The sequence below is a fragment of the Mobula birostris genome, chromosome 28 (genome assembly GCF_030028105.1).
Source record: "Mobula birostris isolate sMobBir1 chromosome 28, sMobBir1.hap1, whole genome shotgun sequence".
Taxonomy (NCBI): Eukaryota; Metazoa; Chordata; class Chondrichthyes; order Myliobatiformes; family Myliobatidae; genus Mobula; species Mobula birostris.
Window position 1 is genome coordinate 30,048,240 of NC_092397.1, and position 26,997 is coordinate 30,075,236.

The window sequence follows — 26,997 nt, forward strand, 5'->3', positions numbered from 1 at the left end:
TAAAACGACAGAGGAATTATATATGTGAGGACTGGGCCTGTAAGCCACGGCACTTCCGTGCTTCCCTTAACCGCATCTCTTCCATTTCACGCACGTCTACTCTTAACCCATCCTCCCACCCCCTACCAAAGACAGGGTTCCGCTTGTCCTCACCTACCACCCCACCAGCCTTCACGTCCAGCACACAATTCTCTGTAGCTTGCACCATCTCCTAGTATATCTCACCACCAAGCACATCTTTCTCCCAACCAGCCCACCACACCCCTCCCCATTTCTGCTCCCGCAGGAGTCGCTCCCTACGCGACTCCATTGTCCACTCATCCCTCGCCACAGAGGGATCCTGGTACTCAACCTTGCAAGCGGAACAAGTGATACACCTGTCCCTTCAATTCTTCCCTCACTACAATTCTAGGCCCCGAACAGTCCTTCTGGGTGAGCTGACACATCGCCTGTGAATCTGTTGCGGTCATGTGCTGTGTCCAGTGCTCCCGGTGTGGCTTCCTGTATATCCTGAGACCCGACATAGATTTGGAGACCGTTTCGCCGACCACCTACGCTCTGTCTGCCACAAGCAGCGGGATCTCCCAGTAGCCACCCATTTTAATTCCACTTCTCGTTCCTACTTCGGTATGTCAATCCATGGCCTCCGCTACTGTCACGATGAGGCCCCCTTCCTGGTTAAAGGAATAAAACCTTATATTCCGTCTGCATAGCCTCCAACCTAATGGTAGGAACATTGATTTCTCGAACTTCCGGCAATCGTCCCTCCCGCCCTTCCTTCACCAGTCCCCTTCCCCTTTTCCTTCTCTCACTTCATGTTCATGCAGTGCGCGCGGCCTCTCCGGTGATGAATATCTGTTATCTGTCAAGTAGGAGGCCGTGTACAACCCTGATTTGATGGAGACAGACGTGAGAGAACGGAGAACATCTGGTGAAACTTCTCAAATGCTCGTTCCGCTGCCGCCGCTACTATATGATCCGAAATCTCCGCAGGGGAAAGCCCCGAATCCTCGGCTTTGCCTGTTGCTTGGCGGCCGGGACTGGGGTCGAAGCGCTCGACAGAGATGGTGCTCGGTGCTCGGTGTCAAAGGGCTGGTCGGAAGCTCGAAGGTTTCGGACGGACTGAGAGTTGGACTGTGGTCGGGTGCTTCCAGGATGCTGCATCGGCAAGTTTGCGACACTGGAAGATCATGGCAGGGAGAGTTTCCCCCTTCTGCCGTCTGCGTAAGATGATGGGCTATCGGGATTTTGAGACTTTTTTTTTTAACCTTTCCCTTGGTCTGTTGTTATCAATAACGGTATTGCTTTGCACTGTTGTAACTATATGTTATAATTATGTGTTTTTTGTCAGTTTTAGTCTTGGTCTTTTTTTGTGTTTCTGTGATATCATACTGGAGGAACATTGTATGTTTTTAATGCATGCATTTCTAAATGACAATGAAACGAGGACTGAGTGTGCTCATAATCTAATCTAATCTAATCCACCCCCAGCTCCCAGTGCCTCTGCCCGCTTTTCTTTCTTCCGTAGCGGTCTATCACCACCTACCAGACTTCCCCCTTTCCAGCCCTGTATCACTGTCATCAATCAACCTCCCAGCTACATTCTTCACCTCTCTCCCTCCCGGTTTCACCTGTCACCTTGCGTTTCTCTCTGCCCTTTAAATCTCTCCTCATCTATTGTTGCCCGGCGAAAGGTCTCGGCCGGAAACGTCGACGCACATTTTTCCATAATGCTGACTGTCCTGCTGCGTTCCTCCAGCATTTGTGTGTGTTGCTTGGATTTCCAGCACGTGTAGATTCTGTCTTGTTTTTGAAGAGGTTGAGAACGGCTTCGGGTTGGTTGACGGAATGTTGTCCCGGAGCGAATCGTTGCCCGACTTGGTCTGGGCCCGATGCCCGGGTCCTAATGCGAGGACTATCCAGAGTCTCTTATGTCTGGGTCGTTAATGCTCTATCCCTCTTGCAACTCGATCCCGATATTTTCTCAGTGAACGTCCTTTATATCATTTAATTGTTCAGATGGACAATTAATCTCACGTCAAGTTTTTGCTTTTATAAGTAATGAGGTTTTCACCCACACTGGAGAATCATTACGTTCCATCCCGAGATCCCATTAAGTTCCCAATCCTGTCCAGATGATTGAGTGAATGTCGGAAGTCCTTGAATAACCAAAAGTTCACCTTGTCTCCGTGTGAACGGAACTTGCGACTTTGATGCACAAATGATGATCTGTTTTCCGCATTGCAAGCACTTCTCTCAAACAATTCCTCCAACGGGATTTAGTTGTTGCTGAATTAACTATTAAAACTTCAAAACTTCTCAGCCTGACCAGTCGGTGTCGCTGATGTTTTTGTCCCTTTCTTTAAAGAGGAGGTGAGGTTTGAATTTCTCCACCGGTCCGTGATACAACAAGGCCTTGACCTTTACTCTCTCCTGTGCTACAGGCTTATGCCCCGCGCTTCAAACGGGAATCTAACGTTCGGCCTAAAAAATACGGGCAATTTCCTCATCTGGGATTTTCCGCCAATTTTTCGCAATTCAGTCATCAACGTGGAGATGCCTGGGTTTGATACATGCGAAGCATGCGCTCTGCCACTGAGCTGCATCTCCACCGTCTAACTTACGTGAAATCTTCTGTCTGAGTCGCTGATCACAAAGGCTGGACGGTGAGTGATAGAACATGGAAGTCGGACTCGGCTGTTCCATCTTTCCAGCCAGACCGCCATTCATTTCGATCCTGGTTGATCATCTAAGCACAGTTCCCTATTCTCCAGCTCAAGGCACACTCTTTTATCCGTTTTGTACATGAAAATCTGACTGATCTCTCCTTGATTTATTCACTTATTTGTGAGAGTCTGCGCCAGTAAGAAAAGGAGACGTGAGTGACGGCCACACACCACAGAACTTTAAGGAGTTTAAGCCAAGAGCAACAACAGGCCTTTTCAAAGCAGAATATCAGACTATCAGTTTCAAATGTTTGTGCCCAGACAGATGAAGTAAAATATTACACCAAACAGAAAACTCTACGTTATTTCTAAATAGAAACAGAACATTGTGCAAATGGGCTTCCACGCTGAATTAAAGTAAATATTTCAAATCACCGATCATTTATCACATTCTTGAAGAAACTGAGTGACCATTAATTCCCTGAATTAACGTTGCTCCATGATTCACTAAATGCCCATCGATACTATCTCTAAGAATCTTTTTTCAACTGCTTTCCAACCACAGACTTAAGGCTCACTGGAATATCATTACCCGGACAATCCCTTCTACCTTTTTTGATCAAGGGGACAACATTCGCCTCCCTCCAATCCTCCGGTACCAGTCCTGTGGACAACGAGGACATGAAGATCCTAGCCAGAAGCTCAGCGATCTCTTCCCTAGCCTTGCGAAGCAGACTGGGGAATATTCCGTCAGTCTCCGGAGACCTATCCGTCCTAATTTTTTTTAACAATTCCAACATCTCCTCTCCCTTAATATCAACATGCTCCAGGACACCAACCACACTCATGTTATCCTCACCTTCATCAAGTTGCCTCTCATTGGTGAGTACCAAAGGGAATTATTCATTGAGGACCTCGCTCACTTCCACTTCCTGCAGGCACATCTTCCCACCTTTAACTCTAATTGGTCCTACATTCACTCCTGTCATCATTGTGTTCTTCACTTAATTGAAGAATGCCTTGGGGTTTTCCTTTACCCTACTCGCCAAGGCCTTCTCATGCCCCCTTCTTGCTCTCCTCAGCCCCTTCTTAATTTCCTTTCTTGCTACCCTATAATCCTCAATAGACCCATTTGATCCTTGCTTCCTAAACTCATGCATGCTGCCTTTTTCAAACTGACTAGAATTTCAACCTCACTAGTCACCCATGGTTCCTTCACCCTACCATTCTTTATCTTCCTCACCGGGGCAAATTTATCCCTACCATTGAGCAAGAGATTTCTAAACATCGACCACATGGCCATAGTACATTTCCCTGCAAAAATATCATCGAAATTCACACCCGCAAGTTCCAGCCCTATAGCCTCATAGTTTGCCCTTCCCCAATTAAACAAAATTTCTGTCCTCACTGATTCTATCCTTTTCCATGATAATGTTAAATGGTATTATAGAAACCGCAACAGTCAGCAAGAATGGTAATCGCAGATATACAGAATAACTGCAGTTGTAAACATAGCAAGAGGAAATAAGTGGTATTTCGGAGTGAAGTAGTGAGAGTTCAGGGTCACCCTATACCTGTAAGAAGGAAGGAAAGGCAGAGACGGCAGTTCCAGATATTCTACATGGATGACAAGGGATGTTGAGAGATTGACTTCAGTAATAGGAAACATGTGTTAGGGAAAGAGCACTGAATTAAATAACATCAAGAGTGTACAGAGAATTTGAAAGAAGAAATCAGAAGGGCAACACAAGTCACAGGTTATGAGTGGCAAATAAGATTAAAGGAATGATCTATAATGATAACAATACAAAATGTATTAAAAAGTATGTGAAGTGCAAGAGGATGCGCCGTGTGAGAATAGGACCAATCAGGTGCGATAGTGGAAACGTGTGCATGTCGTCGGAGGAGTTAGCGGAGGTACTTGATGCATACTTTGCATTCGTATTCACCAGGGAAAACGACCTTGACATTTGTGTGAACGACTTAGATTGGACTAAAGCACTTGAGCAGATAGAGATTAGCACGGAGGATCTGCTGAATCATTAGAAAAATATTAACTTAGATTAGTCACCGGAACCGGATGAGATATACTCCAGGCTACTGTGGGAAGCAAGGGAAGAGATTGCTGCGCCTCTTGTGATGAACTGTGTGTTATAAATAGGTATGGGGAAAGTATAGGGACGATTGGAAATATGACAATGTTCTTCCCTTATTCAAGAAAGGGAGTAGAGCGAACCCAGGAAATTATATACCAGTGAGTCTCACTTCAGTGCTGGGCAGGTTGTTGGAGAGGATCCTGAGAGGAAGGAGTTATGTGCATTTGGAGAGCTTAGTGGATCCAGAACTGGGTTGCTCACAGAAGGCAAAGACCAGTTGTAGACGGGTCATATTCTGCATGGAGGGCGGTCACAAGTGGTGCGTCTCAGCGATCTTTTTTTGGGATCCCTGTTGTTCGTTTCATAACCTGGATGAAGACGTGGAGGGATGAGTTAGAAAACTTGCTGATGACACAAAGGTTGGGGGTGTTGTGGATAGTGTGGAGGGCTAGCACAGGTTACAGCGGGACATTGATGCGATGCAAAAGTGGACTGAGAATTGGCAGATGGAATTAACCCAGATAACTGTGAGGTGGTTCATTTTGGTAGGTCAAATATGATGATAGAATACAGTATTAATCATAAAACTCTTGGCCGTGTGGACGATCAAAGGTATCTGGGGGTTGGAGTCCATAGGACACTAAAGGCTGCTGCGCAGGTTGACTCTCTGGTTAAGAAAGCATACGGTACTTTGGCCTTCATCAATCCTGGGATTGAGCTTAGGAGCCGAGAGGTAATGCTGCAGCTGGGCAAACCCCACTTGGCATACTGTGCTCGTTTCCAGTCGCCTCACTACAGAAAGGATGTGGAAGCCATAGAAAGTGTGCAGAGGAGATTTACAAGGATGTTGCCTGGATTGGGGAGCATGCCTTATGAGAATAGGTTGAGTGAACTCGGTCTTTCCTTCTCGGAGCGACGGAGGATGAGAGGTGAACTGACAGAAGTGTGTGAGATGATGAGAGACATTGATCATGTGCATAGTCAGAGACTTTTTCCCTAGGGCTGAAATGGCTTGCACTAGAGGGTGCAGCTTTAAGATGCTTGGAAGTAGGTACAGGGGAGATGTCAGGGTAAATTCCTTTACGCAGATAGTGTTGAGAGCGTGAAATATGTTGCCAGCGACGGTGGTGGAGGCGGATACGATTGGGATGTTAAGAGACTCCTGGACAGGTATCTGGAGCTGAGAAAAATAGAGGACCATGTGTAACGCTAGATAATTTCTCAGGTAAGGGCATGCTCGGCACAGCTTTGTGGGCCGAAGGGCCTTTATTGTACTGTATGTTTTCTATGGTTTTATGTTTCTGTATTTCGAGCATGATGGAGTAGAGTCGATGTACTAAATAGCCCAATTCTCTCCCTATGTCGTACACCATTAAGGACTATGTGGTGTATGTTTAAATTTAGCCACATAGTTACAAACACACATAATTTCAGATATCCAAAGTATTTATAAAGTAAAAGATTTCCTAACTCTGGTACCATCCTTACGAACGAAAGGAGCAACCCCCCGAATTGCAGCAGAACGCGTTGTTCGTCGCAGGAACCAAAGGCTGAAGGTGACACAATGGGGTGTCACAATCGGGCGCTGGGAACAGACTCAAATGCAAGACACAGACACTGAAGTACAAGGAACAGGACTTGATTATAGTAGGGACGTGACAGGATACAGCCAAGGAGCAGGGACAAGAACGCAGACTAGGGCTTGGACCCCGAGCCAGAGACTGGGCAAGGACCCAGAACCTGGGTCTTGCCTCGGGCTCGGTCCCCAGAACCAGGCATGGACATGACATGACTGCAGGACTGGAGGCTGGGGGCTTGAGGCTTGAAGCCTGGAGACAATGTCGGGGTCTTGAGGCTTGAGGCTTGAGACTGGAGTCTAGGTCTTGACGCTTGAGCTTGGAGAGAGCCTGTGGTCTTGTTCTTGAGGCTTCAGCTTGCAGACAGCCTGGGTTCTGGGTCTTGAGGATTGAGCTTGGAGACAGGCTGGGGACGTGATCTTCAGGTTTGAGCTTGGAGACAGTCTGGGGTCTTGGTCTTGAGGCTTGAGCTTGGAAACAGGCTGGGGTCTTGTCTTGAGCTTGGAGGCAGGCTGGGGTCTTGGTCTTGAGGCTTGAATTTGGAGACAGGCTGGGGTCTTGGTCTTGGGGCCTGCAGGCTGGGATCTTGGTCTTGAGGTCTGCAGGCAAGGATCTTGGTCTTGAGCTTGGAGACAGGCTGGGGTCTTGGACTTGAGCCCAGGGTACTTCGAGGTTTGGGTATGGACCGAGCCAGAGACTGGGCAAAGACCCAGAACTTGGGTCTTGACTCGGGCTCGGACTGCAGAACTAGGCGAGGACAAGACGAGGCTACAGGATTGGATATGACTTGGGTGTGGAACACTGGGTAGGGCGAGAAGCAAGGACAGGTAAAGGAACATGGGCAGGACTCGGATACGGCTGGACTAGGCACGGACTGGACGAGTGCATTCAGGAGCACGGAGCCTTGGACTAGAAGAAACAAGAGCACGGAAAACAGAGCCGGGACCCCTCCATGCGAACAGGACGTAGGCCTGGGATTCACACACATAACACAGAGCCGGGACCCCTCCTTGGGAACAGGACGTGAGGCCGGGACTCAGACACAGAACACTGAACATGAAAAGACGGATTCCAACACTAGGTGGCGGCAAACAGCCGGGCCCACCTTGCGAAGGCGTGGACACAGAGAGGGAATTCCACGCAACGAAAGACAGTTCCTTATCTTGACCTAACAAGGCTGCGGTCTTGTTCCGGCGGTTACACTTCAGCGATACAGGTGGGGTATCCAGGTTAGGTGAGCAGGCAGAAAGTCAGGCGAGTTATCCAGGCAAAAAGTCACGCGAGGGGGGAAAATACAGGGAGGGGAACAGAGCAGTTCAGCAGCCAGTCCTTGGTTTGCAGAGGTATTTATGTCTCTGCCCCAAAGCGAGAAGTATATTCCAGCAACAGAAACTGGGGAAAACCAGAAACCCCGGAACAAGGAACCATGGACCGGACCGTTTAACCTGAACACGGATTTCACGGACCGGAACCAGAGGGTTGAATTCTCGCTCATTCTTGTATTATCTCACCACCTCGTTCTTCATTCTTATTGTTAGTCCGGAAATTCCCCAATGCTTTTTTTTATATTTATACTCTTTTGCTGATATGAATTATTATTTTATCAGTTGCTTTTCAGATTTCTATACTGGGATAAGGGTAATTCACATGGATGTCTGAAAGGCTTCTGGTGACTGAGATCACGGACGACATCGTGTATAGTCCGGAATTTGAGTATTGTGAGCAGTTTTGACCCCTTATCCAAGAAAGGATGTGCTGGTATTGGGAGTGCCCAGAACAGTGAACGTGAATGATATCAGAGTTGAAAGCGTCAACAAATCAATGGAGTGACGGTCGTCTATCTGACTACACAGTATTACAACTATTGATTGAACATACATGGGACCATGTTTGATGCGATGTGACAAAGTAAGTCTGGTCTGTAATCTTTTTTGATCTCTGTTATAACGTTGCATGTAACAACCATATTTGTCTGGTTTGAGGCAGTCCAATTGACATAAGCCCATTTTCTGACGTTTACGTGATGCAGTCCAGAACTTCTCCAATCACTTCAACTTAATCTCTTGAATAGCCGATCACAGCTGCACTGTACGGAGTGCTGGCCGCTTGCAGATTTGTCCGTTTATCTACACTTACTGACTTCAGACTTGCAACTTATATTAATAATCGTAGATTGGTTCATGTTTCGAACAATAAGCTAAGTGAGCAGTAATGGATAGAATGTTTATTTGCCACCAGCAACTCATACATTTGGAAAGGACATGCTGCTGAGAAGTAACAGATTAGCAATAAACCTCGCAGACCCAGGAGAGTAAATTTCCCACACCAGTTCAGACACTGCTGCTGTTATTCTCACGAATGTTGATGTTTATTTTCTTTGAACAGCCAATATTCCCAACAGAGCTAACAACACTGAACTGGCGTGTTTGTTCGAGTGGCTGAAACATAGAAAGGTATTCAAGTGAATAACTTTATGTCTGGGGAGGTATCCTCTCTATACATAAGGCAGTTTGTCATGCAGCAGATCAGAGTGTCTGCCGGATCTGTGAATTCCCGAGCAACAGAAGTTACGGATTCTAACTGAAATGGGGTATTTAGTCATCTTTAGCGTACTATCTATTTACACTCCTGTTATTTCAGCTGTTGGAATTCTCGGTAAGAAACAGGGTCAGCTGCTGTTTGTGGAAGCTTACATTTAATTCCAATCATTTCTGTCGCTATCCCGGACAGGCATCTTTCTTCTAGCGGTTGGAAGGTCGCTGGGCATCTGGTTCTTCTCGCACCTGCAATGAATTTGGAAATATTGTGTTTATACCATACAATTTGATTTAATTGATATGTGAGCGATTTTTTTGAGTTATGTGCAACAATTAAATCATCTTTCAGCGTATGTCCGGATCTCCATACTGTCCCAGGAAAGTGTGGTAGACTTTTTTTTTGAATATGTGAGTCGTATCTGAGTATGAAGCAGTTGAAGGGCAAGTTTAAAAAATCCTCGCAGAGACAATTAGCACAACCGATGGGGTGCGTCATAGATATCAAAACTGTGAAATGCATTCTATTATATAGACACCTGACGCCGTTACGGACATTTGACGACGGCACCGAGTTTGCTGCTCAACACTGAATTCCTCGCCCCAGCTTCCCTGTGATGGATTCAATGGGAGGCGTCATGTCTGTCTCTGAGGCTATGTCAGACTGTCCTGTATGTATTGGAATTGGTCAATGTTCTTTTGTGAAGTCAGTAAGGTAGCTATTAAAACTACGGAAATGCAGGAAACACTAAACCCCAAGCAGTTTGCAAGAAAGATACACAAACACGAGAAAAACTGCAGATGCTGGAAATTCAAGCATCACACACAAAATGCTGGTGGAACATAAGACGAAGGGTCTCGACTGTACTTCTTCCTACAGATGCTGCCTGGTCTGTTGCGTTCTACCAGCATTTTGTGTGCGTTGTATGGAAAGAGAAACCAGTTAACACTCGTGTCGGGGGTTTCTCTGAGAACAGTCCTGAGGGAGATACTGTAACTGTTTTGCCACATATGCTGGTTTGCCTCGATGAGTGATTCAAACATTCCCTGTGTTCCTTCCGTCATTCGGCTGTTCTGTCCGTGACAGAGAGTTCTCTGGAATTTGACGATTGGCTAATGGAAGAATACCGCCACAGAGTCTGGATGCATTCATTTCACTCACACGAGACACAGAAAGCGCCAATAGCAAACAAGAGAAAATCTGCAGATTTTGTAAATGTAAGCAACACGGTCAAAATGCTGGAGGAACTTATCAGGCCTGGCAGTATCCATGGGAAAGCATCAGCACTCGACATTTCGGGCCGGGACCCTTCGGCAGGACGAGAAAAAAAAAAACTGAGGAGTAGATATGAAGGGTGAGGTCAGGGGAGAGGTGATAGGTAAAACCTGAAATGGGAGGGATGAAGGAAAAAGCTGGGAAGTTGATTGGTGATAGAGATACAGGGCTGGAGAACTGGAAGTCTGATCGAAGAGGACAGAATGGTATTGAGGGAGGTATAGGGACAGGTTGTTTCGCTTGCAAGGAAAAGTACCAGGAGGACGTTCACTGGGGAGCGACGAAAGTACAAGGGAGTCACAAAGGAAGCTATCCCAGCGGAAAGCAGAAACTGGGCGGAGGAGGAAGTGAAAGGTATGCTTGGTGCTCGTCCCCTTTTTCTTTTTCCAATGCCCTCTTTTCTCTTCTACCAGACTCCCCCTTCTCCAGCACGTTATCTGTTTCAATAATCCACTCCCCAGCCCGTTACATCGTCCTCCCCCTTCAGGTTTCACCTATCATCTTGTGTTTCCACCTGCCCTACAACCACCTTCTAATTATACTCCTCAGCACTTTTTCTCTCCAGTCCGGCCGGAGGTCCTCGGCCCGAAACGCCGACTGTTCTATTCCCCATAGATTTTGCCCGGGGCCTGCTGAGTGCCTCCACCATTTAATGTTCCATCCCGTAGAACATGTTCTATCCAGCATCGACGGTGAAGAGGTTGCTACCCAGTTTTTGCTGTCCGTTACCCTTTCATAATTCGGTCATCAATAACGAATCGGAATTCGAAACTTACTGAATTTATTTGACTCGAGAAACAAGTTTTCTCTCTGTACCAGGACAGTGCATCCGTCGACCGTTTCACCGTTAAATGCATCAATAAATTGGAAATAATGCACAATCACCAGGTATAGTTCCAATGGCTCCTGCTCAGTATTTTCTCAACCTGCTGTTTTCTGTCTCTCTCTTCCAGCGAATTTGGTTGCGATTGTGATCCTGTCCCGGGAAAAGTGCGGTCTCTCCAAATGTGTCACTCGCTACCTGGTGGGAATGGCAGCGGCCGATCTCCTGGTCGTTATCTCCGATCCGCTGATGAAGTGGACTGCTGCGATTTATTTTCCCCGATCATTCCTGCGAATCACTCCTGTGTGCAAACTTGGTTTACGGTTGATCTTTGCGAGCACTGTAAGCTCAGTCTGGCTGACTGTCGCTTTCACCGTCGATCGATTTGTGGCTATTTGCTGTGAGAAGCTGAAAACAAAATATTGCACCGAGAGAACGGCGGCTGTGGTTATCGGGACAGTGAGTGTGCTGGCCTGTTTGGAGACTGTCTCCTGGTACTTTGTCTACGAACCTAGAGAAATAATTGATGGTCTTCCCTGGGATTGAGTTATTACACACAGCTACAATACATCTCCCTAATGGGCGGCAATTGACATACTTATGTAAGTTTCATGACCACGTGACAGAAGCATCCGGACTCCTGGATCGAGAAATGACGGGCGGGGGGACTTAATGGGGTCAATATGGAAGCCACCTACCACGTGAGGGCTCTGAGGAACGGGGTCTTGTGTTACAAACACCTGCCACCAGAGGGCACTGAGGAGCTGGGTCAGATGTAACTCCTGCACCGCGTATTGGTTGCAGGGCAAACTTCAGATACATTTATGCCACTTGAGAGTTTCTATTGTTTTAATATCCCATGCAGTGTCCATTCATTTTATAACCAACTGCAAGCAATGAAACACAAGGGGTGGTGGTGTTTTGTTGTGGGTATCTCTTTTACTGAATAAAATAGGGAAATTGTGGAGCACACAAAAAGGACACGAAAAGCTGCAGTTTTCCCAGGGATTATGATTGGCCTCGATCACTGACGATCCGGCTGACAGTGAAAGATTCTGATCGATTACACCACAGAGACATCATGAAAGAAATTGGAATAAATTGGCTTTTCCTGGTTTTTGATGCGGTGACCTGAGATTGGGTTTTGCACCGGCTTTTTTTACAATTTGTAACCGTGAGATGGATCAGAGAATACAGAAGAATATAAAACACAAAAAAGAAATGACTGTTAATCGTCAGGATTAGAACTGCGTAGAGACAACTCCATTGAAATCTAGTCCATAGCCTTAACCACTCGGCCACAATTACTACGTTCACATGTGACAGGGGCAGCAGTGAACCAGAGTCAGATAAACAGAATTGATTCCGAACTAAAAGCGGATACTACTGGATGAACTCAGCAAATACATCAGCAAATGTGAAAGGAGAAACAGAGTTCACCTTTTGCTCGGCAACCTTTTACCCTGAATTCCATGCGGGCATTTGAGCGGAGAAAAACCCTGTTATAGACGGGTAGGGTTCATCACATCGCTACCACAAATCACAAGATACCCATGTGGGCCTCAGCAGCAGGGAAACAATGATGAATGCCGTTTTCCAGCTCTCCCGGAGTGGCGGAGCCGAGCATCCTTCCTGGGCCATTGATCTACTGCGCTGAGGGAGCTTCCGCTCGCCTCTAGGAGACTGACGCCGTGTCCAGGCGTTGGCCAAGTCTGCCCGGTAGCAGGACCGGCGTCGGAACTTGTTTCACTCTCCTCCTCCTTTCTGGTCCATCCGACAACCTGACTGGTCCGCTTTAGAGGGCGGTTAACAGATACAATTTTGGTGTGGAATAGACTCACATCTAGAGGTGAGCAGGTGAGGACTGCGGGTTTTGTTCTCACAGCACTCAAACAACTAAAAAAAAAGAGAAGATAGAGAAAACTTAGTGGGGAGTAGGAACTCGGGGAGCACGTTCAAAGTCCAAAATAATATCATTATCAAAGTACGCATATGTCACCAGTTTCTACTCTGAGATTCACTTTCTTGCTGGTGTTCACTGTAGAACTGAGAAATAAAACAGTATCAAGCAACCAAAAACTACACACAAACAGACTGGGAAACAAACAATGTACAAATAATTATTTTAATAATAATAACGAAAGAAATACAGAAAAAAAAGAAGTAACAAATATATTTGTGTCTGTTTATGTGTATATGATAATATATATGTGTCCCTCTGCAATTGGAGCTTGAACTTTCTGACTAAAAGACCACAATCACTTAAGTTAGAAAACTTCTCCTCCTCCACTCTCAGCCTGAACACCGGCGTGCCTCAAGGTTGTGTGCTGAGCCCTCTTCTGTACTCTCTTTTCACCTATGATTCCATTCCTGTACAGACGACAAAACGGTGGTTGGCCTGATCAGAGGGGATGACGAGACGGCCTACAGGAACGAGGTCCAGCACCTGGCTGCGTGGTGTGCCGAAAACACCATGGCCCTTAACACCCAAAAGATCAAGGAGATCATTGTGGATTTCAGGCATGCTAGGAGCCACACTTACGTCCCCTTCTACATCAGCGGAGCTGTGCTGGAGCGTGTATCAAGCTTCAAATTCCTTGGTGTCCACATTTCAGAGGATCTCAGCTGGTCCCTGAACTCCTACATCCTGATCAAACAGGAGCAACAGCGCCTTTATTTCCTGCGGACATCAAGAAAGTTCACCTCTGTCCCAGAATACTGACAAACTTTTACCGCTGTACCTCTGAGAGCATACTCACCAACTGCATCTCAGTGTGGTATAGTGATTGTCCCGTTTGGGACCGCAAAACACTCCAGCGTGTGGTGACAACTGGCCAGCGGATTATCGGCACCCAATTGCCCACCATTGAGAACATCCACCATAAACGCTGCCTAGGCAGGGCGAAAAGCATTATCAAGGATTCATCTCACCCTAACCATGGACTTTTTATTCTTCTCCCACCCGGTAGGCGCTACGGGAGCCTCCGTTCCCGCACCAGCAGGTAAAGGGAGATTTATGTGTTGTAACACTTACTTTTTATTCGCAGTTATTTTGGAAATAGCACTATTCTTTGCATTTATGGTCAGATGCTAACTGCACTTCATTGACTTTGTATCTGCACTCGGCACAATGACAATAAAGTTGAATCCATTCTAATCTAATCTAATATGCAATGGCTGACTTCTAAGCCGCAGTATCATCTTGCGGGCGTCAGGCATCGGGGCGGGTGTTTAGCTGGAATATAAATAGTTGAGATTTTTTTTTAACGGTGCTCAACGGAAGTATATTCCAGGTTAAAAAAAAACAATGTCTAGGGTAGCGAGAGCCAGCCATTAGTAACTAAGGAAATAAAGGATGCTTTAAACTAAAAGCTCGTGCCTACAAAGTCGACAAGAGTAGTGGGAAACTGGAAGACTGGGAAAACTTTAAAAAGCAACAAAGAACCATAAAGCGTGTAATAATAGTAATAATAAAAAATATGAGTAGAAACTGGCACAAAATATAAAAACGGACACAATTTTTTTAATATTATTATAAATCTCCTGAAATGGTAGCTAAAGAGACCATAGGTCCCCTGGACATGAAGTACGATTTCATATTGGGTAATGAGGAAATACCTGATGCTTTGAATTACTACTATCTGTCAGTCTTCCCGGAGAAGGATACATCTAACATGACAAAAGAGACGCGATATGGATGCGATGGGAAGTGAGGACCTCGGTACAATAGCTAACACTAAAGAGGCAAGCCGAGAAAATATGGGCCTAAAGATAAACAGGTCACCGGGTCCTGACAGAATGCATGGCAGAGTACTGAAGAAATGACACAGATTACAGTCGAGGCTTTGGTCATTAATTAATAAAATTATCTGTACACTGGGCACATCCTGACGGATTGGAAGACAGCAAAATTCCCACCAGTCAAAATAAACGGATGTAGGCAAAAGGCTGGAACCTATAAGCCTGTTAGTTTTACATTTGCAGGTGGAAAAGTGCTTGAAGCTATCATTAAAGAAATGAAAGTGAGGCATCTGGAAAGAAGTGGACCCGTCAAGCAGAAGCAGCATGGATTCAACAAAGGCAAGTCCTGTTTGACAAAGTTACTGGAGTTCTTTGGGAATATAACCAAAGGAGCGGACAGAGAGTTAAATCCTGGTTGCCTTGGGCTGCGTAAGTCGAGGGAATACACTCTGGTCGCCAAACCCGTGATATTGGGATGACTCTTCCACCTCAAACTCCGGTTTTTGTTGATGCTGTGTAACTTCCTACCTCGTTACAAATAATGCCAGGAACATAAAACAGCTCACTGCATACGATTAAAGAAATTATATTTATGATTTTTAACTTAACTAAAGGATTAGTAAAGAAAATAAAGAAGAAAAAAAAATGTTGGTCCACTATGGAAGATCCCACACTTGGTGACGCGTGGGGGATTCTGGACTCAGTCTCGATCCCAGCTTCCGTCAGCTTCAGATGGGCTGAATGCCATCCAACTCTGCAAGGGCCATATGCCGTGATCTTCCCCTGTCAGCCGGATGGTGTGGCGGGTGCTCGTGGAACCACCCACATCAAACTCCTCAGAAGAAAAGACACATTTCAGATTCATCACCTTCTCTATAACCCTTGTCTTCCAACCTCGAGGTCCGGGGACCCCCAAATTGAATGCCTTGTTGTCAATTTTCCCTTTTTCGGAGAGCGTTTCTCCCCCACAGTCCCAAAAAGCGGTCAAAAGGCAACCTCGGGGTCTCAGGGTACTTGCAGGCACAGCATAAAGAGGCCGGTCAGCATGAAATTTGCCCGACAATCTGTAGGAATTCGTCCTTAACAAATCTGTTGGAATTATTTGAATAAATTACAAGTGGGATAGACAAAGGGCAGTAAGGGGATGATTTGTTCACATGGAGAGATGCTCACATGGATAGAATATTGGCAAACTGGCTGGAGGAAAATCAACCAACTAATACCATTCCTACTGTAAAGTATGGTGGAGGTGGCATTATGCTATGTGATACTTTTCACCTGCAGGGAATGGAAATCTAGTCAGGATTCATGGGAAGATAAATGCTGCGTAATACAGAAAGATCCTTGTTAAAACCTGCTGGAAAGCTTAAGATGGGCAGTAAGCTTGTCTTTCAGCAGAAGAGCAAGGAAAATCTGAGGATCTACGGAGTTCCCGAAGGAACTGCAGATAAACCCAGATTGATGATTCCCTTCGTGGAGAAGCTGCTTAGAGAGAACCTTGATATACCGGACTCAAAAGACCTACAGATAGAAAGGGCCCACCGCACGTTGGCACCGCTACCCCCGGCAGGCGTCCACCCCAGATCAATTCTAGTCAGATTTCTCAGTTACAGAACGAAGGAAGAGGTGCTTAAACGGGCATGGCAAAAGAAAGATTTCATGTGGAGCAACTGCAAAATCAGTTTAGACCACGATTACGCACCGGGGATCCTTGCCAGACGGAAGGAATATGCGGAAACACGGAGGGTCCTGAAGGAGAACAACATGAGATTCCAGAACCCGTATCCAGCTTGGTTGAGAGTTTTTTACGACGAAGGGACAAAAACTTACGCTAGGGCAGAGGAGGCAACGTCGAACCTGGCGGACTGGGGACTACCTGTTAAAGTTATCAGCCAACCGGAATCGCTACTGGAGAGGATTCGGCAGCAGTCGTGGCAGCCAGTGCGGCGAGGACGTTCCACACGAACTAGAGGGTCAAACTACAAGGAAAAGCTGCAAATATTCAGACGCGAACGCACAGATAGTATAGATTAATTAAGAGAAATGACTGAAAAGAGTAAATCGGACTTAAAGGTAAAATGAAAGCTGGTATCTGAAAATAAAATAGACGGAATAACTTGAATGATAGCAATATGGTCGAGACATAAATAGGAGAAAATTCTCTATGATTATTCAAACTGCGGAGGGCCCTCTAACACAGGGTGAAGATAGAGGTTATCCCTCTGAACTGAGGCGGGTCGGTGCTCAGGCCTCACTGTTGGAAGTCGGGGAAAATTTTCAAATGTTATACGTTCAAGAATATCTAGGGTGTGGTTATATGTTTTGGTTTACTGTTGAGAAGGGATTGCTTACTGTTTGGTTAGAAAAGGAGAGAGGTTTTTTTTAACTGGAGAAAAATGAAAATTCAGCTGTTAAAAATAATTTCCTATAATGCTAATGGGGTTTTGAATCCAATTAAAATAAATAAGTTGATGTCGAAATTAAAAAAAAAGGGCACAAATAGCTTTCGTCCAGGAAACACATATGAGCCAATCCGAACATGAAAAATTAAAAAGAATGGGCTTTAAGCATGTATTTTATTCATCATATAAATTGAGCCACAAAAGAGAGGTAGCTACTTTAATATCAAGTACTCTTAATTATGAACATATTTCAGAGACTAAAGACAAAGATGGACGATTTGTAAAAATTACAGGAAGAATAGAAGGTACAGAAATAGCATTGCTGTATGTTTACCCTCCATCAGGTTGTGAATGGTCATTTTATAGACACATGTTGACCTAATGGTCAGTTCTCAAGGGGTAGTAATCTGTGGAGGGGATTTTAATATTAGGTTAAATCCTGCATTAGATTCTTCAAAAATAGTTACTCAGAATAAACCTCTGACTCGGAAAATGAATTTATTGATGGAGGAGTTGGGTATTATAGATGTGTGGAGGGGATTACACCCCACTAGTAAAGATTATACACTTTACTCTTCCCCTCATACAGCCTATTCAAGGATAGACTATTTCTTTATCTTTAATACAGATAGACTCAGGATAGAAGACTGTAATATTGCAACAAGTGATCTGTCGGATCATAGCCCAGTCTCTATGTCTCTAATCCTGGAAAGGAAAATGAGGAAAACACTATGGAGGCTAAATTCACATCTACTCAATAACCTGAAAATATTGGAGAGATTAAGGGGAGAAATCAAAGAATACCTAGACCTTAATGACACGGGAGAAACATCACCAGTGATCTTATGGGATACATTGAAAGCTGTACTGAGAGGGAAAATTACTTCCATTACCACTCACATGAAAAAAATCAATGCACAAAAATTAGCAGACCTTCAAGGAAAATTAAAATAACTTCACGTTGCAGATAGCAACAAAAGTAATTCTAAGTTAAAACAGGAAATTAAGAAATTGCAAAGTGAAATTAATGATATTTATACATTGGAAATCCGAAGAAATTTTCTTTACCCGAGACAAAAGAATTATGAAGTCGGAGGTAAATCAACTAGATTATTAGCATATAAATTACGTAAACAACAAGCAGACAATACAATTCATAAAATAAAGAATCCAAAGACAAAGCTTGTGGAGAGTACAATAGGGAAAATTCAAGAGAGTTTTGAAACATATTATCGAGAGCTGTACTCCCAACCCCAGGGCCTCCAATGAGCCCTATATAGACACTTTATTGAATTCTTTAGATCTTCCCAAACTTACAGATTTACAAAATGAATGCCTATTAGAACCAGTAACGGCCAAAGAACTGAATGAGACCATCTCTAGATTAAAGGCTGGAAAGTCTCCAGGTTTTGATGGGTTTACCTCAGAGTGGTACAAATCGCTGAAGTCACAGTTAGCCCCATTACTACTTAACACCTTTAATTAGATCTTGCAGACAGGAGAAACTCCATCTTCCTGGAGAGAAGCGATTATTTCAGTTATTCCTAAAGAGGGTAAAGATAAACTAGAATGTGGTAATTATCGGCCAGTTAGCGTTCTTAATTTAGATTACAAATTATTTACATCTATATTAACGCGCAGATTGAGAAAGCATTTACCTGGCCTAATCCACTTAGACCAGACTGGATTTATTCAACAAACACAGGACAACATAAGGAGAACTCTACACATACTAGAACAGGTTACTAAGGACAGGACAGAGACAATGGTAGTGGGATTAGATGCTGAGAAAGCTTTTGATTCAGTTAGTTGGGCATTCCTATACAGAGTGTTAGGAAGATTCGGCTTTCAAGAAAAGTTATTTAAAGTAATCCAGACTTTATATGACAGCACAACAGCTCGAATTAACGTAAATGGGGACCTCTCTGACTCACTTATTCTACAGAGAGGCACTAGACAGGGATGCCCAATTTCTCCTCTCCTTTTTGCACTTTACATTGAACCGCTTGCCCAACTAATAAGATAGAGCGAAATCGTAAGAGGTATCAAGGTGGCAGGGATTGAACAGAAAGTGGAGTTACTCGCAGATGATGTTTTTGTCTATCTGAGTGAACCAGAAAGGATCATTTATAGGATTGTTTACACTGTTGGATGACTTTGGGAAAATATCAGGTTATAAAATAAATGTAAAGAAAACAAAGCTTATGTCCCTAAATTAAACACCATCCAAAAAACTGCAGGATACATATGATCTTAAGTGGGAAGGTAAATCATTAAAATATTTAGGAATAACCCTGCCGAAGGATCTTTCAACACTGTCACAGGTAAATTATAGGCCATTAATTTCAGAGATAAAAGCAGAAATGCATAGATGTAATCTTATCCCCTTTTAAGTTTAAATTCAAGGATAAATACCATAAAAATGAATATCCTCCCTCAGTTACTCTATCTTTTCCGAACTTTACCTGTGGAGATGGATGATAATCAATTCAGGGAATGGGACAAATGGATTTCCCGCTTTATCTGGCAAGGAAAGAAACCTCAAATTCGATATAACACCTTCAGTTAGGGAAGGAAGGAGGTATCGTATTTCCTTGCTTGAGAAATTATTTTTTATGCTTCACAGATAACCCCTCTGTCATATTGGTGTAATAGGGAATAGAAGGCTAGATGGAAGGAAATAGAATTTGGATTGGTTGACAGTTTTTCTCTACAGGCCTCAATAGCAGACAAAGGATTGATGGGCCAATTGGAAAAGTTTAAAAACAGTTGGATAAATCTTACATTAAAATTACAGCAGAAGGTGGTTAGTTCATGTGGAATCAATAACATGTTAAGACTTTTCAGATGGTGTGCAGATGATACTGAATTCCTTCCCAACAGAGGAAATAAAAGATTTGAACTATGGATAAAGAAAGGTCTTACAACCTACCTTTCATTTATACATGAAAGAGTATTACAAAGTTTCCAATCCTGCAAGACAAACATGGGCTAGAACATAGAACATAGAATAGTACAGCATAGTACAGGCCCTTCAGCCCACAATGTTGTGCCGACCCTCAAATCCTGCCTCCCATATAAGCCCCCACCTTAGAATCCTCCATATACCTGTCTACTAGTCTCTTAAACTTCACTAGTGTATCTGCCTCCACCACTGACTCAGGCAGAGCATTCCACGCACCAACCACTCTCTGAGTAAAAAACCTTCCTCTAATATCCCCCTTGAACTTCCCACCCCTTATCTTAAAGCCATGTCCTCTTGTATTGAGCAGTGGTGCCCTGGGGAAGAGGTGCTGGCTATCCACTCTATCTATTCCTTTTATTATCTTGTACACCTCTATCATGACTCCTCTCATCCTCCTTCTCTCCAAAGAGTAAAGCCCTAGCGCCCTTAATCTCTGAACATAATGCATACTTTCTAAACCAGGCAGCATCCTGGTAAATCTCCTCTGTACCTTTTCCAATGCTTCCATATCCTTCCTATAGTGCGGTGACCAGAACTGGACACAGTACTCCAAGTGTGGCCGAACCAGAGTTTTACAGAGCTGCATCATTACATCGCGACTCTTAAACTCTATCCCTCGACTTTTGAAAGCTAACACCCCATAAGCTTTCTTAACTATCCTATCCACCTGTGAGGCAACTTTCAGGGATCTGTGGACATGTACCCCGAGATCCCTCTGCTCCTCCACACTAGCAAGTATCCTGCCATTTACTTTGTACTCTGCCTTGGAGTTTGCCCTTCCAAAGTGTACCACCTCACACTTCTCCAGGTTGAACTCCATCTGCCACTTCTCAGCCCACTTCTGCATCCTATCAATGTCTCCCTGCAATCTTTGACAATCCTCTACACTATCTACAACACCACCAACCTTTGTGTCGTCTGCAAACTTGCCAACCCACCCTTCTACCCCGACATGCAGGTCGTTAATAAAAATCATGAAAAGTAGAGGTCCCAGAACAGATCTTTGTGGGACACCACTGGTCACAATCCTCCAATCTGAATGTACTCCCTCCACCACCACCCTCTGCAGGCAAGCCAATTCTGAATCCACCTGGCCAAACTTCCCTGGATCTCATGCCTTCTAACTTTCTGAATAAGCCTACCGTGTGGAACCTTGTCAAATGCCTTACTAAAATCCACATAGATCACATCCACTGCACTACCCTCATCTATATGCCTGGTCACCTCTTCAAAGAACCCTATCAGGCTTGTTAGACACGATCTGCCGTTCACAAAGCCTTGCTGACTGTCCCTGATCAGACCATGATTCTCTAAATGCCTATAGATCCTATCTCTAAGAATCTTTTCCAACAGCTTTCCCACCACAGACGTAAGGCTCACTGGTCTATAATTACCCGGACTATCCCTGCTACCTTTTTTGAACAAGGGAACAACATTCGCCTCCCTTTGATCCTCCGGTACCATTCCCGTGGACAACGAGGATATAAAGATCCTAGCCAGAGGCTCAGCAATCTCTTCTCTCGCCTCGTGGAGCAGCCTGGGGAATATTCCGTCAGGCCCCGGGGATTTATCTGTCCTAATGTACTTTAACACAATGACTTTTTTTTTTTTTTTTTTTTTTTTTTTTTTAGGTACCTTGAAGTACGACACTATGTTAACCAGAGTTGTAGATATACAGACTATTAACAGTAGAATTAGAATTTTTCAAAGTTCTGAATTCGGCTTACAGTTCAATACCAATTAAATCAGTTTCTCGATTATATAATGCACTCTCCCATGCTAAAAATGTAAACACACTGTATATTAAAGAGAAGTGGGAGAAAGAAGCGAGGTTGGTCTTTGAGAGGAGGCTTGGGGGAAAACATGCAGCTTTAGTGGTCTTCGACTAATTCTTTGACTTGGAGAGAACATTGTTGGAAAAACATTATAAGATACTTCAAGACCCCATATCAGGAAAAACATAAAGAGACAAAGGTGACATGTTGGAGAAGGAGCGGCTCCAAGGAGGCTAATTATTTCCATATTTTCTGGGATTGCCCTAAATTAGGTTTATATTGGAAAGGTATTCGTAGAACATTAGTTAAGGTACTTAAGACCCAGATACCTCTGAACTTTGAGACGTTCTATTTGGGGCATGTATTGTTTCTTGAACAGAAGAAAGATATAAAGTTGCTGCAGGCCTTTTTAGTGGCAAGTAAGAAATCAATCACTAGAAAGTGGTTAAATCCAATACCACCTACATTACAAGATTGGCACGAAATTATCTTGGAAATATTTAAAATGGAAAAGATGACTTACTGTCTGAGAATTCAAAAAGAAAAAAAAAATCAAATTTGGAATAAATGGATTGAATATATAACCCTGAAGCGAGCAGACTTTAGATGACTCTCCTAATGATTTATACTGCTCTTCTCATCAACACAGAAACATTGCTAACGTAAGCACCCCTGGTCTAAATGTTCACTGTTTTTGTTTTTATTTTTTTTTGGAAAATGGAGAATTAACACAGGTAAAAGAAAAAAAATTGGGAAAGGAATAAAAAATGATAAAATTAAGTAAATATGTACATAGGAACTGGATAATTATATTTGGGGGTAGGAGCAAACATGAACAAGTTAGGATATAAACACCTACAATTGTAGTTACATAGCCTTAAATACAATATTTTGGACCAGAAAGAAATGGTCCAGATGAGATATATGGAAATTATTATTAATCCACTATTATTACTATTTTTCTTAACAACTAATATCATTACTTAGCCTAATAGAGTAGAATTTCAACTGCACATAATTATCTATTTAAGTGTCTAATTTATTTTTATATCATCTTAATGTGTACTTAGGAATGTATAAATAATTATAGATTTATACATATATAAAAGTGGACAAGGTTATACATGTGAAAAAAGTTCATGATACTTGTGAATTCCTTATCCAAACAAATTTAAAAAAAAAAAGAAATTTATAGCACAGAACAGATCCTTTGGTCCATAATATTGTGCTAACCATGTAAATTACTCTACAGACTACCAAGAATTTTGATCACTGCAATTTCTTCTGTGGTAGGGAGACATGTACACAAGCGATGGATTGCTCTTGAACTGGAGGGTGACCGATATCCTGTAGATTTGTGAGTGATGTGCAGAATAGTGTAAATGTGAGTTGCAGTCAGTGTGACCCTGAGCAGGAGATAATACTGTCGCCAATGAGAGCTCATTCGGTAAACAGGATAGACAGGAGTACAGACAAAAGAGAGGAAAGACAATGAGTTTGAACTCGATGCAAGTGGCTTGACAGGTGAGGTGGATGCGCTCAGGTGTGACGGGTGCTCGGGACTGCTGGGTCACCTCCTTTCATGTCGCAAGACAGAATTAATGGCTTTTCATTCCGGTTTGCAGACAATTCGAAGATAGGCGGGGGTTAGGTAGTGTTGAGGAAGCAGGGAATCTGCAGAAGGACAGACAGATTGTGAGAATGGACAAAGAAGTGGCAGATAGAATGTCATGCAGGGAACTGTATAGTCATGTATATAAGCGTTAATAACGTGGGCCTTTTTCAGAGCAGGTTAAAAATCCAAAAGAACAAAGGTGCAAAGAGACTTTCACAGATGTTTGGATGTTAATAAAACTTTCTCAGAATGGAAACTACTGATTAGTGATGTGCTACAGGGGAAAGAGCTGGGAGCCTTGTTGTTCATGATTTTCGTAAATTATTTGTATGCAAATGCACAAGACTTGATCAATAAGTTCAGACATGTTGTTGCTGATGAAGAAGGTTATCTAGATTACATGGAGATTCTGATCATTTGGGGAACAGGGCCACAGAGTGGCAAATGAATTACAACAAAAAAAAATATGACTTTCTCATGAGGCCGAAGAGAGCTGGACTATGCACATCTATACTCACATCATTCTACAGCTACACAGTCGGGTACAGATCATTAACAAATGATTTTTATGCACAAAAAATGATACAAGAATAAACCATGCAAAGCCTTTTCATTCTTCCCATTCAAAGTCAATGCCTGGAGTAGTGTTCTATTAGATTACTACACATTAATCAGTAGCAACTGAAATAATTGAGAGGCTTTCTCACCCAACCCGGCCCCTCCCTCTCCAGTAGCAGAACACCCCTGCCGAGGTTGAACCAAGTTTCAGTGTGTCCCCCATCCAGGTAATGTTAGAGATCTAGAAGATTATAAGGCTAATAGGAAGGACCTGAAGAAGGAAATCGGGAAAGCCAGAACAGGGCCATGAGAAGGCCTTGGCGAGCAGGATTAAAGAAAACCCCAAGGCATTCTACAAGTATGTGAAGAACAAGAGGATAAAACTTCAAAGAATTGACCCAGCAGGTGTGACAGTGGGAAAAAGTGTAAGGAATCTGAGGAAATAACAGAGGTACTTAATACATACTTAACTTCAGTATTCACTGTGGAAAAGAATCTTGGTGATTGTAGTGATGACGTGCCGCAGGTTGAAAAGCTTGAGCATGTAGATATTAAGAAAGAGAATGTGCTGGAGCTTATGGAAAGCATCGAGTTGGATAAGTCGCCGGGACCGGATGAGATGTAACCTAGGCTACTGAGGGAGGCGAGGGAGGAGATTGTTGAGCCTCTAGCGGTGATCTTTACATCATCAATGGGGACGGGATAGGTTCCGGAGGATTGGCGGGTTGCGGACGTTGTTGCTTTATTAAAGAAAAAAAGTAGAGATAGCACAGGAAATTATAGACCAGTGAGTCTTAAGTCAGTGGTTGTTAAGTTGATGGAGAAGATCCTGAGAGGCAGGATTTATGAACATTTGGAGAGCTATGATTCCTATGATTAGGAATAGTCAGCATAGCTTTGTCAAGAGAAGGTCGTGCCTACCACCCTGATTGGATTTTTTTAAGAATGTGACTAAACACATTGATGAAGGGAGAGCTGTAGATGCAGTGTACATGAATTTCAGCAAGTAAGGTAAAGTACCCTATGCAAAGCTTATTGAGAAAGTAAGGAGGCATCAGATCCAAGTGGACATTGTTTTCTGGATCGAGAACTGGCTGGCCCACATAAGGCAAAGAGTGATTGTAGATGAGTCATATTCTGCATGGACATCGGTCACCAGTGGAGTGCCTCAGGGATCTGTTCTGGGACCGTTATTACTCGTGATTTTTATGAATGAACTGTATGAACAAGTGGGGAATGGGTTAGTAAGTTTGCTGATGACACAAACGTTGGAGGTATTGTGGATAGTGTGGAGGACAGTCAGAGGTTATAGCGGGACATTGATAGGATGCAAAACTGGGCTGAGAAGTGGCAAATAGAGTTCAACCAAGATAAGTGTGAAGGGGTTCATTTTGGTAGGTCAAGTGTGATGGCAGAATACAGTATTAATGGAAAGACTCTTGGCAGTGTGGAGGATCAGAGGGATCTTGGGGTCCAAGTCCATAGGACGTTCAAAGCAGCTGCGCAGGTTGACTCTGTGGTTAAGAAAGCGTACGGTGTTTTGACCTTCATCAATCGTGGAATTGAATTTAGGGACCGAGAGGTAATGTTGCAGAAATAAAGGACCCTGGTCAGACCCCACTTGTAGTATTGTGCTGAGTTCTGGTCGCACCACTACAGGAAGGATGTGGAAGTTAAACAAAGGGTGCCGAGGAGAACTACAAGGATGTTGCCTGGATTGGGGAGCATGTCTTATGAGAATCACTTGTGTGAACTCGGCCTTTTCTCCTTGGAGCAACGGAGGATGAGAGGTGACCTGACAGAGGTGTATCAGATGATGAGAGGCATTGATCGTGTGTAGTCAGAGGCTTTTTTCCCAGGGCTGAAATGGTTGCCACAAAAGGACACAGGTTTAAGGTGCTGGGGAGGAGGTACAGAGGGGATGTCAGAGCTAAGTATTTTACTCAGAGAGTGGTGAGTGCGTGGAATGGGCTGCCAGCAACAGCAGTGGAGGCGGATAAGTATGGTCTTTTAAGATACTTTTGGGTAGGTACATGGAGCTTAGAAAATAGAGTGCTATGGGTAAACCTAGTAATTTCTAAGGTTGGGACGTGTTCGGCAGAACTTTGTGGGCTGAAGGGCTGCATTGTGTAGGTTTTCTGTGTTTTCATTGTTTTCTAAAACAGTTGTGGTACCAGATAGTAAAGAGAAAATGAAAATACAGTCACGAGAAGGAGCCCAATATGCAAGCAGATCTGTGCTTTTGGAGCCTTCCACAGCATACTTAAAGGGGTTCAGGAATCTAAAATCGGACTGGATCCTCACTGAATACAAAAATAGCGGAAAAATTGCTCAAACAGGTGATTAGAAAATCCCAAAAAAAAGGGAAACCTGAAATCTCCTTGGTGAGCAAGATCAAGGATGATTTCCATGCATTTTACCATTATTGCCTGGATGTTCTTCCATGGAGCGTATGGGAATGATGGAGATTTGACAGGTATACAGAAATATGAAGAGTATAGATAGGATGAATGAATGCAAGAACTGTATTATGAGAAATGTGGTTGATTGTACAGTTATTGCACGGAGATGATTGCAGGCGGACTGGGAGCGGGTTCTCAGTGTTCCAACATATTCAATGTTCCAGTGCTGTCTCATGGACGGTAAAAATCCCGATTGGAAATCGAGGAACTGGACATCTGATCCTCAGCAAACCAATCCCACAAAAACTCAGAGCTACAGAAGCTCCTAAGACCTCATCACTGGGAGAGGGTGGATCCACCACGAAGACGGACTGCACCTGGGGACATTTTGAAATACAGTCACAGCAAAGAGGTCTCTGGTGTTGTACTGTCGGTGGCCTGTGCTCCAATGGGAGTGATAGGTTTATCTAACTAATTAACAATGAACCACACTAATCAGCAAAAGTGAAAGAAGGAGGGCGACCGTGTTCATCATGGAATGGTGAGGGGTGACAAACATGTAGAGAC

The 26,997-nt window shown here is 43.8% G+C and overlaps 2 long non-coding RNA genes across 2 annotated transcripts in view; one reads left to right on the plus strand and one right to left on the minus strand.

The window, feature by feature from the left end:
* The window catches only part of LOC140189110 (uncharacterized), a 592,538-nt gene that overhangs the window by 532,018 nt on the left and 33,523 nt on the right, over window positions 1-26,997 (plus strand). The window lies entirely within an intron of this gene.
* LOC140189245 (uncharacterized) overlaps window positions 8,583-26,997 on the minus strand; it is a 32,781-nt gene continuing 14,366 nt past the window's right edge. The window contains exons 2-3 of the long non-coding RNA XR_011883479.1: window positions 9,033-9,122; window positions 8,583-8,777 (exon numbers count right to left, since the gene is read on the minus strand). This is a non-coding gene — a long non-coding RNA (uncharacterized lncRNA). The remainder of the gene's footprint in view (window positions 8,778-9,032; window positions 9,123-26,997) is intronic.